Source organism: Saccopteryx leptura, chromosome 13, assembly GCF_036850995.1.
Source record: "Saccopteryx leptura isolate mSacLep1 chromosome 13, mSacLep1_pri_phased_curated, whole genome shotgun sequence".
Taxonomy (NCBI): Eukaryota; Metazoa; Chordata; class Mammalia; order Chiroptera; family Emballonuridae; genus Saccopteryx; species Saccopteryx leptura.
The window spans coordinates 36419054-36436807 of record NC_089515.1 but is presented as its reverse complement, the minus strand read 5'-3'; the positions used below and the strand labels follow the sequence as shown (position 1 = coordinate 36436807).

At 41.7% G+C, this 17754-nt stretch overlaps 1 protein-coding gene and 1 pseudogene across 2 annotated transcripts in view; both read right to left on the bottom strand.

Annotated features, from left to right (window-relative positions):
* HTR7 (5-hydroxytryptamine receptor 7) overlaps window positions 1-17754 on the bottom strand; it is a 102299-nt gene that overhangs the window by 18978 nt on the left and 65567 nt on the right. The window lies entirely within an intron of this gene.
* Window positions 4280-5194, bottom strand: LOC136384899 (small ribosomal subunit protein uS2 pseudogene; annotated as a pseudogene).

Below are 17754 nucleotides of genomic sequence, written 5' to 3'. Positions count from 1 at the left end.
TTTATTCATTTCATAAAACTCATTATACCTTTGATGAAATACTACATTTTAATTCCTTTGCATTTGTTACTACAGTAAACAAATATATAACGTAAAGAGAAAAAGTGCGAAACAACCAGGGAATGATAAGCTGTCACTGGAAATCTCTTAACAGTTTTATTGTTTTTTGTCAGGTATTATTTAATATTTTTTCATTAATATTGTAAAACTCTTTCTATAACAATCTAGTTTTGTGTACCTCTTTTATTATTCTTATTTAAGTATTAAATATATGAAATAATAAACTACCTTTCAGTATATCATTTTTTTATACTTAAAACGGTCATTAGGACAGAGAACTGGTTGTTAAATTATTTGGGGTTTTTTTTTGTTTTTGTTTCTTTGTATTTTTCTGAAACTGGAAACGGGGAGAGACAGCCAGACAGACTCCCGCATGCGCCCCACCGGGATCCACCCGGCACGCCCACCAGGGGCGACGCTCTGCCCACCAGGGGGCGATGCTCTGCCCCTCCAGCACTTCGCTCTGCCTCAACCAGAGCCACTCTAGCGCCTGGGGCAGAGGCCAAGGAGCCATTCCCAGCGCCTGGGCCATCTTTGCTCCAATGGAGCCTTGGCTGCGGGAGGGGAAGAGAGAGACAGAGAGGAAGGAGGGGGGTGTGGAGAAGCAAATGGGTGCTTCTCCTATGTGCCCTGGCCGGGAATCGAACCCGGGTCCCCTGCATGCCAAGCCGACACTCTACCGCTGAGCCAACCGGCCAGGGCCTGTTAAATTATTTGAATCCCACCGCTGCATGGATGAACCTAGAGAGTGTTATGATAAGTTAAACAAGTCAGAGCAAGGCAAATAATGGTTTCACTCAAATGAGGATCTAAAAAACAAAACAAATGAACAAAAAATGAAACAGAAACAAACTCAATAGATACAGTTTGCCAGAGGGGAGGGAGTTAGGGGAAGGGGTGCAAAAGGGGAAGGGAATTAAGAAGTACCAACTTCTAGTTATAAAATAAATAAGTCACAGAGATGTAATACACAGCATAGGAATTATAGTTAATACTATCCTAATAACTATGTATGGTGACTGATGGCTTACTAGACTTATTATGGTGATCGCTTTGCAAGGCATGTAAATGTTGAATCAGTATGTTGTATATCAAAAACTAAGATAACACTGTATGTCAACTATAATCAAAAATAAAATTTTTTTATAAAAGAAAAAATATGCTAAAAACATACTTAAATGAGAACAAAGACCCTGTGATGGTATTAGAGCTTGAAGTAAAATGTTTAGTGGGAAAAAAAATAATAAATCCCTGATAGATCAAAGATTATTATGCAAAAAAAACTAAACCCTAAGACTACTATGAGGAAATAAAGGTGAGTGTTTCTGCAATCTTGAAAGGACAAAGGTCATTCTTAACCATGACAAAAGCTAGAAGCTATAAAATGACAGATTAAATATTTTTTTGTTTTGTTTTGTTTTTAGTGAGAAGAGAGGAGGCAGAGACAGACTCCTGCATGCTTCCCAACAGGGATCCACTGGGAAAGCCCACTAGGCAGCGATGCTCTGCCCATCTGAGGCCCTTGATCTGTTGCAACCCAAGCCAATTTTTTTAGCGCCTGAGGGAGGCCATGGAACCACCCTCAGCGCCCAGGGCCAACTCACTCCAATCAAGCCATGGCTGCAGAAGGGGAGGAGAAGAGACAGAGAGAGAGAAGCGAGAAGGGGAGGGGTGGAGAAGCAGATGGGCGCTTCTCCTGAGTGCCCTGACTGGGAATCAAACCCGGGACATCCATACACTGGACCGATGTTCTACCACTAAGCCAATCAGCCAGGGCCCAGATTAAATTTTTGACAAAAGTTTTACACACAAAAACAATGATATTTAGAAATCACTATACACAGAGTTAAAAGTCAAATGACAAACTTGGAGTCCAAATAACAATATTTTAATATTCAAAGATCTCTTACAGGTCAGTAAAAAAAAAAAAAAAAAAAAGCCAACAATCCCAATAAAAATATTGAAACAAATGAAGAGAAATAAGAACATCCAATAAGCACTTGGAAATGTGTTACAACTTCGCTAATAATCAAAGAGATGAAAGTTTTAAATGATGACAGAATTTTAGGATACTTGTCAGTATTTAAGAAAACCAATATTGAGAAAGTGTGAAAAAATAAGCATTCTATCATTTTGCTAGTGAGAGATTCCACTGATTCAACTAAAATAACAGTTCTGGAGGGCAGTTTGGTAATTAATACACATCAACATTTACCCTTAGACTAAGCAATCGAATTTCTAGGAATTGTACAGGTGTCTTAAGAATATAATTGTACAGGTACAAAATGATTCATGTGCAAGGATGTCAACTAAACACATAATAGACGGGACAACATATCCAATCTTAATATCTATCGATAGGAGATTAGTTAAAACATATATAGATATTAACTAAAGCATAGATATGGCATGTAGCCTATGATATACATATCTATTTACTGATACGAAAACAAGTGGTTAGGAAATAATTTCTAGCATGGAAATATAAACAAGAGTGTTATATATTAATCTTTTTATGCAAAACTAGATTTTTGTGTGACTGTGGGGGGGATATACTGAGATGACCAGAAGGTACCTACCAAAATATTAATAGCAATTTTAGCTGAGTTATAGAGAGTTAAGTAGTTTTGTTTTTTCTTCATACTCTTTTATGTTTATTTTCTTAACTGTGAATATGTAAAATATAAAAAATAATAATAACAGCATTCTGATTCTAAGAACAAAATAAAAGATTTAAGAGGATTCTGTAATTACTAAGTCGTTCAGTGACTTTGGCAATAAAGATGATCTGATTCATAAAATCTGTAAAAAGCTGATAATTAAATCTCAGATTGTTTTATTTGATTAGCTTTTCAAAGTGTTTTATTACATTCATAAATTCACACATAAGAAACAGTACTCACTGCCATTTAAAATCCCATAATTACCATATAAAGTAATACTGGTATTCAGGAAAGTGTTTGTCCAAATTATACATTCATTCTCCCAAATCTTGTACAGCATAAATCTTACCATTGAGGGAGGGGGAAGAAAAGCAACTTAGACTGATTCTCAATATTCCCTATTATACATATTTAATATTTGTCACACTAACATTTTATGCTCACTGTTAAGAGAGTGGGGTGCTTATCAAGCTTTAAGAATTTAACTTTAAATGCATACAAATGTTAAAATACAGTAAATCTCACAGACAAAGGTACCAAACAATTATATATAATTGAGCCCTATATGCAATTCACATTAGGAGTTCCATTCAAGTAGGGGTTTGAAGAAAAGAGTATTAGGGAATTTTAATCTATATAGAAACGGATTAGAGAGCAAATTAACCCTGCTGCCTGTCTTCCATTCTAACTGCATAGAAATGATAGATAATGGTTCTTTAATTAAATGACTTCTCCTGAAGTTTGTTGCTATAGAATAATCATTTAAGGGGGTGAAAGAAACTGGGTAGAGTTATTCCCATTAGCTAAGAACACTCCCACTAACTGGAGCCCAGGGCCTAATTCACAACAGCTATGCAATTACTGGGCTGGGGCAGGGGGATGTCTTTGAGACATCCTTGCAGAAGAGACAAGAAGACAAGTCTCCCCAATGTACCTCAAGTTGCTGCGCTATGTGGATTGAATCTATTTAAAATTTAAAGTAGGCTTATTTTACTTCTACTTTAAGGATGGCATGCAGAGCAGTCTAAACCTATCACTATTCAAATTTTTAAAAAGCACATAAAAATATGGCACCTCTAGTTCTGGGTAAGGCATTTGTCTTTGTATTTAATACTTTGATAACACCATTTCCCTTTCTTCAGTGAATTTTGTGAAAAGTTATGACTTAAAATTACTTTATCTTCTCTTTTAATTCATTACTGTTCATAATTGTTAATTTGCCCATTTCTATTCTCTTTCCCCAAAGCAATCAACTAAAAAACCTATTTAATCTTGAAATGCATATTATGCATGCATATATATGCACAATTTCAATGTGTTTTCTTTCTAAATTAAATTGCTTATCTGATCTAGGCCTATCACAAATGTTCACATATTTCCACTGAAATAGAGTCAAATATAAATCAGCATATACTTACCAGAATGCATTTTCTGGCTTAAAATTTTATACATAATAAGCTTTAGACTTTACAGCTAACTATAACCAAATATATACAACTTTATAGCAAACTATAACCAAATATATATATACATATAATTTATTTTTTAGAAATTATTTATTTTCCATCAACTGTATTTCTGTTCTGTTTGAGTTTGTGGAAGAACAGCTTAAACCGCTCAGTGGGTGCTCCTACCCGTTCAGGGGCCTGAGCCCTGGGGCTGCAGACCAGTCTTCAGTGGAGCCTGAGCGGTCAGGTCTTCAGCAGGGAACTGCGGGGACAGGCACAGAGGTCACCTGCACGCCTTCAGACCAGTCTGTGACCTCAAGCTGAGCAGCACTGAACTTAGGAGCTGGAGCAGTTCATTCACCCTGAAATTCCTCCTTGGTCACAGCCTTTGCAGTAGTGGCCTGCTCTTCCTCTTCAACCTCTTCAGGATCTGTGTAGAAGCCGAGATCAGGCATGACCTCGCATGACTGTTTCTCAGGAGATAGTGCCACGCATGCGCAGAACTTTCCGGGCCAGCACCCACCGTATCAGAGGCACTGAGTGAGCCCCCTTGTTGTTACAAGGGATGGCAATGTCCACATAGCACAGAGGAGAGTGTTACACAGAGCAGTAGGCAGGTTAACATAAGCCGCCTCTGTGGGATGTCAGCCATGGAATCAGTAACCACCTGTAGTCTTGGCGCCCGCAAGGCTGCCTGGATCTGGTCGGTGCAGGTTCCGGGAGTGACGTGGCCAGCAATAGGAGTGGCTCTAGTGGCAGCAGCAAACTTCAGCACAGCTCGCTGGCCGGTATTCCTGGACGATATGACACTGACGTCAGCGGGGTTTTCAATGGCAGCGATGGCATGAGAAGCCTCTCCCGGGTTCTCTTCAGATTTATGATGCAGACGCCATCACTTTTCCTTTTGTAGATGGACTGTTCCATTTGGAAGTCAAGGTTGTTGCCACCTAAGGGGGTTCCTTCTGCAAGGAATATGAGAATATCCTCCTACTTCATTTGCAGGACATCAAGAGCTCTGGACATTGCGAAAGTCTCCATTTAAATTACATGGGAACTGAAAACAATGCCTTATGGGCCCCTTGCTGGGTGGTGAAAAAAAGACCAAATATGTATTTTAAAATAAGTATGAGAACAGGCCTGACCTGTGGGGGCGCAGTGGATGAAGAATCAACCTGGAATGCTGAGGTCGCCGGTTCAAAACCCTGGGCTTGCCTGGTCAAGGCACATATAGGAGTTGATGCTTCCTGCTCCTCCCCCCTTCTCTCTCTCTCTCTCTCTCTCTCTCCTCTTTATCCTCTCTAAAAATGAATAAATTAAAAAAAATAAGTATGAGAACAAATAAACAAAATAATTTTTAGATTTAGAAAATCAATAGTAAAATATATTCCAACCTGGAAAAAGAATTTCAAAAATTAGATTCTAAAAACCAGAGCAAAAGATAAAACAGTAAGAAGAGAAACACTTAGTAAAATAGCAAATACCAACAGTTCTTTGAACAAGATAAATAAAATCAAAAATCCCTTTTATAGACTGAAATGAAAAAGAAATTAAAGGGAGTAAAAAATAAAAGAAATATATAAAAAGATAACTTTCAGAGTAAATTAAAATATGAAACAAAGAATTTTTTAAAAAAGCTTTTGGGTAGGAGTTAGAAATTATTATATGTATAAAAAAATCAGTATTTTAAAAGACACTGCAATTGAAAACTGATGACAAAATTACCACAAATTAAATGAGCTCCTAAATTCAGAGAGCAGTAAAATCCTAATATCAAAACCCCACATCATAGCAGCATAATTTTTATTCTTATCTATTTACTAGTCTAATAAAGCAAGGTATCAAGTATTTGGCTGGTTATTTATTTTCTTCTTTCAATCTAATCCTTTATTCTCATATCCTTTTAATATTTATTAAATGGCACTATTCTACTAGTTTGGAATAATATTCAATAGTAGTAGCCTATTTAAGCCATTAGTCACAGAGCCTAATGACTTAGATGCCTTCCTTTTCTTTTAAGAATCACAAAACATATCCATGAGAGTTGGAGATTCTTCTTTTCTTCCTTCCCCTTTGGCCATTAAAAAAACGACCACAACTGAGTCCAGAGATTATTTCTACTTTTCTCTCCCTAGTCCCTTTTTACATATTTTTATACTAAAGCAAAATTTTTCCAGAATTAAAAATGGTAACTGATAAAACTGACTTTCTATGGAAAAAAAAATTTTAACCTTACTTTCTACTTGTATGGGAAAAAATATATATATTCTTTTATATATGTGCCTACCCGGAAACCCAATCTGCTCTAAGTTTAATAAAATATGGCATACATTTTTTCCTTTTATCCCAAAAGACTACACTAAAAGAACAAGAACAAAAATAATTCTGTCTCATGTTTTCATAGCATTTGAATAATACTAGCTAACATTTACTGAGCATACAGATTGCCAGGCTTTGTAATAAATGCTTATATGCAGCATTAGATTTAGTCTTGTTACAACCTTATGTGGTAGGTACTACCCCCGTTTACCAAATGAGGAAATTGAAGATCAGAGAGGTTAACTTACTCTTCCATAGTCACACAGCTAAGAAAGCTCAAAACTGAGTTTCAAACATGGGTTTTCCTGATTCAAGAGCCCCCTTTTAACCAATACATACTTTTCTATTTAATAATTTACAAAGCACATCCATGTACATGCTCTCATATAATCTCTGTTTTCTATTTATGTTGGAGAACCACTGAAAGTGTAGTTGATTCCTTATCATGGCTATTGTAAATAATGCTGCAATAAACAAAGAGATGCGTCTATCTTTTCATTTGTGGCATGGATGGAACTAGAGGGTGTTATGCTAAGTGAAATAAGTCAGAGAAAAACAAATACTATATGATTTAACTTATACTGTATGTGGAATTTAAAAAATAAAATAAACAAACAAACAACTTAGATACAAACTCATAGAGACATAGAACAAACTGATGGTTGCCAGACTGGGGCAGGGGGTGGGCTGGGTGGAAAAGGTGAAAGAATTAAAAAATTCAAAGTGGCAGTTACAGCATAGTCACCGGGATGTAAAGTACAGCATAGGGAATAGAGTCAATAATACTGTAATAAGTACGCATGGCGCCAGGTGGGTACTACATTTACTGGGGGGAATTACTTCATAATTTATGTAAATGTCTGACTGCTGTACTTGTAAATATTAATTGATTGATTGATTGACTTTCTCTTTTTAAAGAGAAAGTAGGTGAAAACACATAGAAGCCCTGACTCAAACTCAACATAGAAATTCCCATTTAGAGCATCCCCTGCTTTTGGCTAAGCTCATACATTGACAGAGAAGTCACAGCTGTTTGAAGCAACCAGCTACACTGCTGATGGTCCCAAGTGTTAGTTCACAGCCCCCTCAGGAACTTCCTGGGTGTAGTCTGAAATTGCCCCCATACTCAGAAGACAGGGAGAGACGGTAGAAAAAGGCAGACCACTAAAGATAGGTAAGTGACAAGTTTAATAAGTAAGGGAACTTACAGGGACTTGTCTTGGGTGGCTTCAGGATGACTAGATTGCCACATCCACCTGCCACAATCTTAAGAGTTTATATAGAGGCCTTAACTGGGTTTAGTCATACAGCCAGTCCACATAGCCTCATTACCACATTACTAGCTCTTGACTGGGTCCTTGGTGGGGGAGGGAGGGCTTCTGGGAGTGGGAATAACAAGCAGAACACACATTCCAAAGTCAGAGATGGGGTGGGGGTCCTTGACTGCTGGGGTCCAGCCCTTGGGTCAAGTGATAGTCACATCGTCTCGGTGACCTCCTCCAACACCAAGTGTTTAAAAGTTCTACATTTGTGTGCCTTTTAATGTATTGCCTCCTGTGGGTGTCATACTTTAGAGATACAACAACTATTTACATATATTGACATTTATGATCCTTTCACATGTTTCCGTTGGAGATGATACAACCCTGAGCTCAAACAAGAGTAAGCAAAAAGGCAAATGTAATATCTTATAAATAAAAAAAGTTGAGGTTATGTGCTTCAGGAATGCTTTGATCTGGGAGCTCAAATGACGTCATCAGAATCCAGGTTCCCTCTGACTCTCGTCTCTATCCTCAGCAACACGGCTTAGTTCTCAAGTTCAGTCTGTGGCAATAAGGCTGCCAACAGCTCCAGACTTACATTCTGCCAAGGTTTAGTATAAGTCAGAAGTGTTTGCTCTCTCTCAGCGGACCCAGGAAAAAGTCTTACTGTGTTATATTAACTCGGATTGGTTCACACACCCATCCAAGAGGCAATCCTGCAGGCCAGGGAAAAACGTGACCTTTCCGACCTTCCTCCCCAACACCTCAGGATAGGGTGGTATCCTCTTCACCCAAAACACATGTATTAAGAACAGGGGCAGAGCCAGTTTCTAGATGAAAAATAAGGTCACCAAAATTATGGGCAGCAAAAAATAAAATAAAATAACTGTTCCAGAAATCTTCCTTGTTTTCAGTAAAAGCTGTGTGTGACCTTATAATGTCACTACAGAATTGAACTCAGGACTACAAATATGTCTGAAGTAGCACGGATTAGATGAAAAGGGGTATAGTTTACCTACTTTCCTGTGTTACATTTATAATTCAAGTTTACATCATTATATTGGCAATTCAAGGTATTTCTTCTTTCACGGAGTTGTTGTTCTTTAAGTACTGAGCACTCATTTTGTGCTAATTGTGTCCCTAGCTTATTCCTTTGGGAAATGCTATGCTATAATTATATCTCTTATTACAACTTCGGTACTTCTGCTGACAAGTCTATAATTTGGAGGTTGTTTCACCTGAATTTTGTTATAACATAATAGCAGTTAGATACATATAGCTGGAAAAAACATTTCAGAAAACCCAGCTCAAAATGGACTTAGCAATGAGAATGATTTATTTCCTCCCCAAACGGGAGGTCACAAAGTAGAAAAGCCTTGTGATAGTTCATTTGTCAGCCCAACAACATCATCAGGGACTGGGTTTCTTCCCATTTTTCTTTCACTCTGTCACCCTCTGTGTTCAGACTCCGCAGCTCCGTGGACAGTGCAAGCACCTCACATAGACCACGTCCAGGAGAACTGTGACAAACTGTTTCTCTATATAAGCATCTCTTTTAGAGCAGTGAATCCTTTCCCAGCTGGCCGCCTCGGCAACCCTCTGTTCACAGCTCACCAGCAAGGAATATATCACAGACCTGTTCCTAAACCACTCACAGACAGAAATATGAGGCAACCACGAGGGGGTTAGTGAACTGACCACGTGTAGCAGAGAGAGCCAGAAAAAATAAGGTTCTCTGAACAAGGAAGAAGAGGGTTGTGCTTAGATAGGTAACAGAAAACAATTAAAGCCTGACCTGTGATGGCGCAGTGGATAAAGCATCGACCTGGAATGCTGAGGTCGCCGGTTCAAAACCCTGGGCTTGCCTAGTCAAGGTACATATGGGAGTTGATGCTTCCTGTTCCTCCTCCCCTTCTCTATCTCTGTCTCTCTCTCTCCTCTCTCTCTCTCTCTCTCCTTTCTAAAATGAATAAATAAAATAAAAATAAAATCCAAGTCAAAAAAAAAAAAGAAAACAATTGAAATCATTCAAACTCTTATCACTCAGAGATAGATCTTATTAATATTTTGGTGTTTTACCTTCTAAACTCTTTTCTTTTCCTTTTTTGGTTGCTTCACTTAAAATTACTTCATTCATTCATTTGACAAATATTTTCTGAGGACCTACCGCATTCTACTACTCTTCTAGGCAACGAAGATACGGTGGTGATGAAGGCAAGGAAGATAATTAGACATGGATTTTGCAGGTGGTGGCAGGTGCTGTGCAGACGAAATGGAATGGGTACAGGGACAGAGAGTGAAGACAGTGCAGCAGTGCGAGATGAGGCAGTGAGTGGCCAGGCCGATCTGAGCAGAGCCCGGAGAGAGATGAGAGTGAGCCACACGGCATCCAGCGCAGGCAAGCCCCACATGCAAGGCCCCGGGAGCAACACATGGCCGTGTTCACACACCAGCCAAAGGGCCAGAGCGGCCGGCATGAGTGAGTGGGAAGGAGATGAAAGTGAGACTTGCAATGTGGTCGGGAACCAAACCTTAGGGGGCCTTGGGTTCTATACTCTAGGTGAGATGAGAAGCCCTAGGGGGTTGAGCAGGGAAGAGACAGGGCCTGGCTCTCATTTTCTAAGGCCACTGCGGCTGCTATGTGGAGACACGCTGCGAGGAAGCAGATTCTTCAAGATTCTCCGAGAGCTTTTATTTTTTAATTTTTAATTTATTCATTTTAGAGAGGAGAGTGAGAGAAAGAGAGAGAGAGAGAGAGAGAGAGAAAGGAGGGAGGAGCAGGAAGCATCAACTCCCATATGTGCCTTGACCAGACAAGTGCAGGGTTTTGAACCGGCGACCTCGGTGTACAAGGTCGACGCTTTATCCACTGCGCCACCATAGGTCAGGTTCTGACAGCTTTTTAATTTCATTTCTCCTCATTTACAAGAACAATGGATTCTAGTCATTAGCTTTCTCCATTATTTCTGAGTCTATTCCAATGACTTGTTTTAGACCAGCACTGTCCAAAAAAATATAATGTGAGCCATATATGTAACTTAAAAGTTTATATTGAATAGTTTTAAAAAACATAAAAGGGCACTGGTCAGTTAGCTCAGTCATTTAAGAGCATCGTCCAAAAACAACAAGGTTACGGGTTTGATCCCTATTTAGGGCACACTTGGGATGCAACCAATGAATGGAGGCATAACTGAGTGCAACAAGAAATGAATGCTTCCCTTCCCCTTCCCTTCTCTATCCCTTTTTCTGTCTCTAAAAAATAAAATAACTAATCCCAGGCCAGACAGCTCAGTTGGTTAGAGCATCCTCCCCGAGTGCAGAGGTTGCCAGGTTGTTGGTTCAATTCCCTGGTCAGGGTACATGCAGGAGCAGCTCAGTGTTCCTGCTTCACTCTCCTCGCCTCTCTCTCGAAATAAACAAACAAATAAATAAATAAATAAACAAATAAATAAATAGAGAGTAAAACAAGCAGGTGAACTTAATTTAATAATATATTAATCCATATATCCTAAATATTATCATTCTCATACATAACCAATATAAAATTTTTAATGAGGTATTTTACAGTCTTTACCCTGTATAAAGTCTTTGCAATCTCATGTACATTTTACATGCACAACAAAAATCTCACTAAGCACACTGCAAGTAACACCATAGCCACATGTGCCCACTGGCTACCATATTAGAACTGAAAGTTTAGGACAATAGTTGCTACCTGGTTTTTATTCCCTCTAATGTGTTCCTTTTGTTGTTTCATGCCTTTAAAATGAGGGCTTAAATTCATAAATATTTTAATTATATAAGGACTAGCTAACTAATATTCAGTATTACTCAGATCTGTTGAATGGACATTGTCTCATTCTACCTTCTCTTTACATCAACATTATTTATTTATTTATTTATTTATTTATTTATTTATTTATTTAGATAGAGAGAGAGAGAGAGAGGAACAGAAAGGGACCGTCAGACAGGAAGGGAGAGTGATGAGAAGCATCAACTCATAGTTGCAGCACCTTAGTTGTTCACTGATCGCTTTCTCACATGTGCCTTGACTGGGGCGTTTCAGCCAAGCCAGTGACCCCTTACTCATGCCAGCGACCTTGGGTTCAAGCCAGCAATCTTTTGGGCTCAAGCCAGTGACAATGGGGTCATGTCTATAACCCTACACACAAGCTGAAAAACCCGCGCTCAAGCTTGTGAGCCTGCACTCAAGCTGGTGACCTCTGAGTTTCGAACCTGGGTTCTCAGTGTCCCAAGCTGACACTCTATCCACTGTGCCACCACCTGGTCAGGAAAACTAACATTTATTTTTAAATGCTTGAATTCAAATACACATTCACACATATGTAAGCTGGTCAGCTCTAGTTCAGGATATTTATTTGAAAGAGTAGAAAGTTGGAAATCTTCATATCTTTTAATTAACTAGATAAACTCCATTAACCTTAGAAGTGATGTGAAGCTTAACTATTTTTCTTTCTCTTAAGTTTATGATCTAAATTTTATTTAGTCATTGAAGAAATTCACACCTTCACACTTCACACCTTCACACTGGTTCAAAGAAAATTTTTTCTTAATTAAAAAAAATTTTTTTTAATTTATTGATTTTGGAGAGAGAGGGAGGGAGAGAGAAAATGAGACAGGAACATCACTCTGTTCCTATATGTGCCCTGACTGGGGATCGAACCGGCAACCCCTGCACTTTGAGACAATGCTCTAACCAACTGGGCTATCTGGCCAGGGCTATTTCTTAATTTTAAAATCAACAGTTAAGAAAAGCAAAAATAAATTTTAGATACAAAAATGCCAATTAGCCCTGGCCAGTTTGCTCAGTGGTAGAGCGTTGGCCCAGCATGTGGAAGTCCCAGGTTCAATTCCCCATAAGAGCACACAGAAGTGACCATCTGCTTCTCTACCCCTTCCCCTTTTTTCTCTCTCTCTTCCTCTCTCTCTCTCTCCCCCTCCTGCAGCCATGGATCTATTTAAGCAAGTTGGCCTCAGGTGCTGAGGATGGCTCCATGGCCTGCTTCAGGCACTGAAATAGCTTGGTTGCTGAGCAATGGAGCAGCGGTCCCAGATGAGCAGAGCATTGCCCCATATGGGGCTTGCCGGCTGTGTGGCTGCTCAAACATGACTTCTTCAACTGAACTGGGGTCCCCCACAGAAACATACCTTCAATACTCACCCTCTACCGCCATAATTATCCCCGTCCACTTACCGTTTGTCCACACTCATTGCCCCGCATTCTGGGCTTTCCTGCTTCTTCCAAACATGGCTCCATACCAGGATGCCATTGTCCACGTGGTCATCGTCTACCTGCCTCAAGTCTGAACTTGATTTTCAAGCACGAGTGTTTACTCCAATATCCCTCCAGACTTCAAAACACTCTCGCTCCAGCCTCAGGCACCCCACCCTTCGCCCTGTACCTTGTTCCTCAGCTGGCGTTATCCACCTATCAGAGAGGGATGGGGCACCCCTACATCCCACCCTGGGTGCTGACCAGGGGGCTCAGCCACCCGGAGGTGAGAGTCGCTGCCCTGACGCTGGCTGGGAACGCTGCAGAAGGGCCAGTGTGTGTGTGTGTGTGGGGGGTGGGGGGTGGTGGAACATGCCACCTCCTGGTGCTGTTTTCTGGCATGGCCTCCAGTGTAGTCCCCTAGGAGGCGAGGAGGCGTGTGCCTCTGGAAGACTGGAAGAAAGATCCCAGCACAGGTAAGCTCTCTGCCTCCTTCCCCTTTGAAGCAGAGAGCGCTAGAACGCTAGAACGGAGGGGAGTCAGGACAGACAAAGGAAGAGAGATCAACATCATCAGGAATGACAATATGAAGCTCTCTACATTTCTAAATCTGCTGAGAAATAAAATCCGATGTGCTTGCCGAAAAACCAGAGTTCTATCCCAGTTAGGAAACAGCAAGGGACAGGCAGGCGCTCCATACCTATGCCGTCTTCGCTCCCTCCTCACTGCAGGCCGCTCCCTCCCACCACCCGTTGCTTGTTCCTCGCACTCTGTATTGGTTCAAAAAAGCCGGGTTAGATGCTGATCAAAAACCACTCCAAGCTCACAACAAACGTTTCCGTTTCACTCATGTCACATCTTCTATGAGTCCAGGCGAGGCTCACGGCAGCCCTCCCCCTTGGTGACGGGTAAGCAGTGTGTCTCTGCTTCCAGGCATGCCTCACGGAAGGGAAAGAGTCCTCTGGAGACCCCACACCCACAGATGGGTGCCCCTGCCCGGAGCAAATACTCCTCACTTCCCCTCACACTCCACTGGCTCCCGTGTATTACACAGCCTTGACTAACCGCCGCGGGACAGGGAGTCAGCCCTCCAGCCACACGTCCAGGAGGACAGACGGAAATAGTGGTGAAGGACACAAACGCCTGCCACACATTCCATGTTAGCTTTCCCCTCCAAACTTCAGCTCCTCAGAGTGGCCTCTCTCCTTAGGATGCCCCACCGCCAGCCCTTATCATGGTTACCTTCTATCCTGATCAGTTACTCCTCACCCTACAGCCCTGTGCCCAGGCTAAGTCAGAACTCGGTTGCTATCATTCATTACCCTTGTCATATCAGGTTATTATTTGTCTATCTCACAGAATTACACATCTAAAGGTGTATTACTTGTCTTTTTAAAATTCAAGTATGGGCCCTGGCCGGTTGGCTCAGCGGTAGAGCGTCGGCCTGGCGTGCAGAGGTCCCAGGTTCGATTCCCGGCCAGGGCACACAGGAGAGGCGCCCTTCTGCCTCTCCACCCCTCCCCCTCTCCTTCCTCTCTGTCTCTCTCTTCCCCTCCTGCAGCGAGGCTCCATTGGAGCAAAGATGGCCCAGGCGCTGGGGATGGCTCCTTGGCCTCTGCCCCAGGCGCTAGAGTGGCTCTGGTCCTGACAGAGCAATGCCCCGGAGGGGCAGAGCATTGCCCCCTAGTGGGCAGAGCTTCGCCCCCTGGTGGGCGTGCCGGGGTGGATCCCGGTCAGGTGCATGCAGGAGTCTGTCTGACTGTCTCTCCCCATTTCCAGCTTCAGAAAAATATAAAAAAAAAAAAAAAATTCAAGTATGGAGTTTATATGTGGCACATGGTAAGGGATTCAAAAACGTGTGATAACTGATTAAATGAAGGGAGTGCCAAGAACAGTGAGAGGCACCATGCTCCAGGGAAACGGAACATGACAAAATCAAACTCGCTACATTCGTACATGTGCTAAGAAGAAAACTCTGATGGGACTATGGGAAGTGGCCTATTGTGTTGTTTCCTTTTGTTCCCAGCAAGAGACAGACATAGCCCAGGGCCGAAACCTTTGGAGGATTCCATTATGTCTTCATTTTCTATTCCTCCTAAGAGTTGCTTTAGTTTGAGGAAGAAAACATAGACAAACAAAACTCCCTTGAAAGGAATAAATGTTGACATTTATGACATATATGGCTTGAAATTTAAATTTTTGAAATGTTTTTCATCTTTTTGGTATTAGGAAGTAATATATGATCCTCAGTAAAAATGTCAAATAATACAAAAGGGTCTAAGATTAAAAGTGAAAGTCTCGGCCCTGGCCGGTTGGCTCAGCGGTAGAGCATCGGCCTGGCGTGCGGGGGACCCGGGTTCGATTCCCGGCCAGGGCACATAGAAGTGCCCATTTGCTTCTCCACACCCCACCCCCTCCTTCCTCTCTGTCTCTCTCTTCCCCTCCCGCAGCCAAGGCTCCATTGGAGCAAAAATGGCCCGGGCGCTGGGGATGGCTCCTTGGCCTCTGCCCCAGGCGCTAGAGTGGCTCTGGTTGCGGCAGAGCGAAGCCCCCTGGTGGGCAGAGCATCGCCCCTGGTGAGTGTGCCGGGTGGATCCGGGTCGGGCACATGCGGGAGTCTGTCTGTCTCTCCGTTTCCAGCTTCAGAAAAATACAAAAAAAAAAAAAAGTGAAAGTCTCCTTCCCCATTCCCACCCTAGGTCTCTAAAACCGCCCCCCCCCCAGGTAATCAATGGTACCCGGGCATTCTTCCAGGCCCCCTCTATGCATGTTGTATCTGTACACACTGTGATCGTATTCTACATGTCCTACAACTTGCTTTCTTCTCTTCGTGGTACGTATTCCACATTGGACATCTCCGATTAGTACATACTCATTCATTTTAAAGCTGAATCATGAGAATAAGGAACTTAAGTCAAATGAATAACAAATGAGCCCCAACATTTTGGAGTTTTACTTTTAAATATATATCTTTCAAAAGGAAAGGAGTCCTTAAATATTCTCCTCTGGAAACAACGAGAAACTGAGTTCATATTCCACAGAATATCCAGAAGATATCAGAAGGGTAACATATAGCTAACACAATGCAATTATTAATCTTTTAACTGAAGGTAAAAATCTGAGAAAGTAAATACTTTACTTTCCCTAGGAAATACTATCTGTGTTTCCATCAGAAAAAAAAAATCTGATTTCAAATGTCCTTATTTCAAACATTTTGCCCCATTATATAACAGGGCCTCTCCTTTTAGATTCTCATGAGCAAAGATTCAAAATGAAAGTCCTTGCCTCCCCCACTGACTTAAAGAAATACTAATATGTCAGATTTTCTGCATCAGAAACAGAATTTAGGTGGGGAAAGCCCTCTGTCTGCTGTGCCTTCACCACTAGGCCATTGCTGGCATAACCCTGCCTACGGCTACAGTGAGTACAGGCAGGTTGTCATCTGTACCTGACTCGAAAATCACTCCCCCAGCCCTGCTCCTTGCTCTGGGTACTTTGTCTTTTGGCTCCAGACCTTGACTTTCTCACTTCTCTGCTTGGGTTTGGATCAGGCTGTACTCCAGGCCGGGCATTGACCTCTGGCTGTGCTCTGGCTCTCCCTTGAGAGGCGGACTCCTCTCATTAATGGGACATCACAAATACAGGGAGAAATGCTCCATCCCTCATCCGGGAGAGACTCCTGCCCTAACTGGTTCCCCAGCAGCTCCAACTCCACAATGATGGACAAGAGACAATGTATTCAATGCCCCAGACTCCTCAGGATACCTCAATGGCTGCCACGCTTCTCCAAGAGGGCACTGGGCAGCCTCCAGGGGCACCAAGGGTCAGTATGTGAGCTCAGAAGTCAGGCTGGTTCGCACCCAACTCCTACTTTGTAATCTGGAGTAAACCATTTAACCTCTCTAAGACTCCATTACCTCATTTGTAACAGAGGGTTAATGATAGCACATATATACAAGATTAAATAAAGGAAAATCTTATTTAATAAGGTTAAATAACCCATATTAGTGCTCAGGACAATGCGTGAAGCACAATAGTTGTTAATGGAGATGAAGATGATGATGATGATGACGATGACGATGATGACAATGATAAAGTTACACCTCTCGGAAAGTCTTAGGAATTCCTGACTTCCTAGAGTCATGTCCCATCACCTGTCCTGTATCTCAAGGAATGAGCTGGCCTGGATCCTTCCAGAGGAAAGGCACTCTGAAAAGCTATGACCATGCCCTGAAATGGCCAACTAGACTCAACCTGGATCCTCCAAAACAAGATAACTCTTTACCCTGTGCCATGTTCCTATAGCTCCCAAGACTTGAGGCTTGTACTGTTGTCCAACACCCAGCCGGGCCCCTCTGTGATTCCTCCCACAAACCTGCCTGGTCACTTTGGGATATTTTCTTTTCCTTGCTCCTACTTTTGATTCCATCTTTTGTTTCTTTAAACACAGCAAACCTTGGTATGTTGGGTTCAGTATTTCATAATTGCACCTAAAGTCTGCAGATCCAATCGGGCAGTATATAGATTTTGCTAGCAGTGCCTGGTTCCCTGCCCAGTTTTACGATTTGGTGACTGTGAACCCATGTTGACTAGGACTCTAACCGTGGGACTTCTCTTAGGCCTGTGTTGAGGGTATGTCTCTTCACAGACATTTGTATCAGTTTGCCAGGCCAGGGCTGCATTGTCAATCTAGGATCACTTTAAGCCAAATTGTAGTTTGGGAGTTTTATTTGTTTTCCTGGGCCTCGGTGGTATAAACTCAACCCTAAACC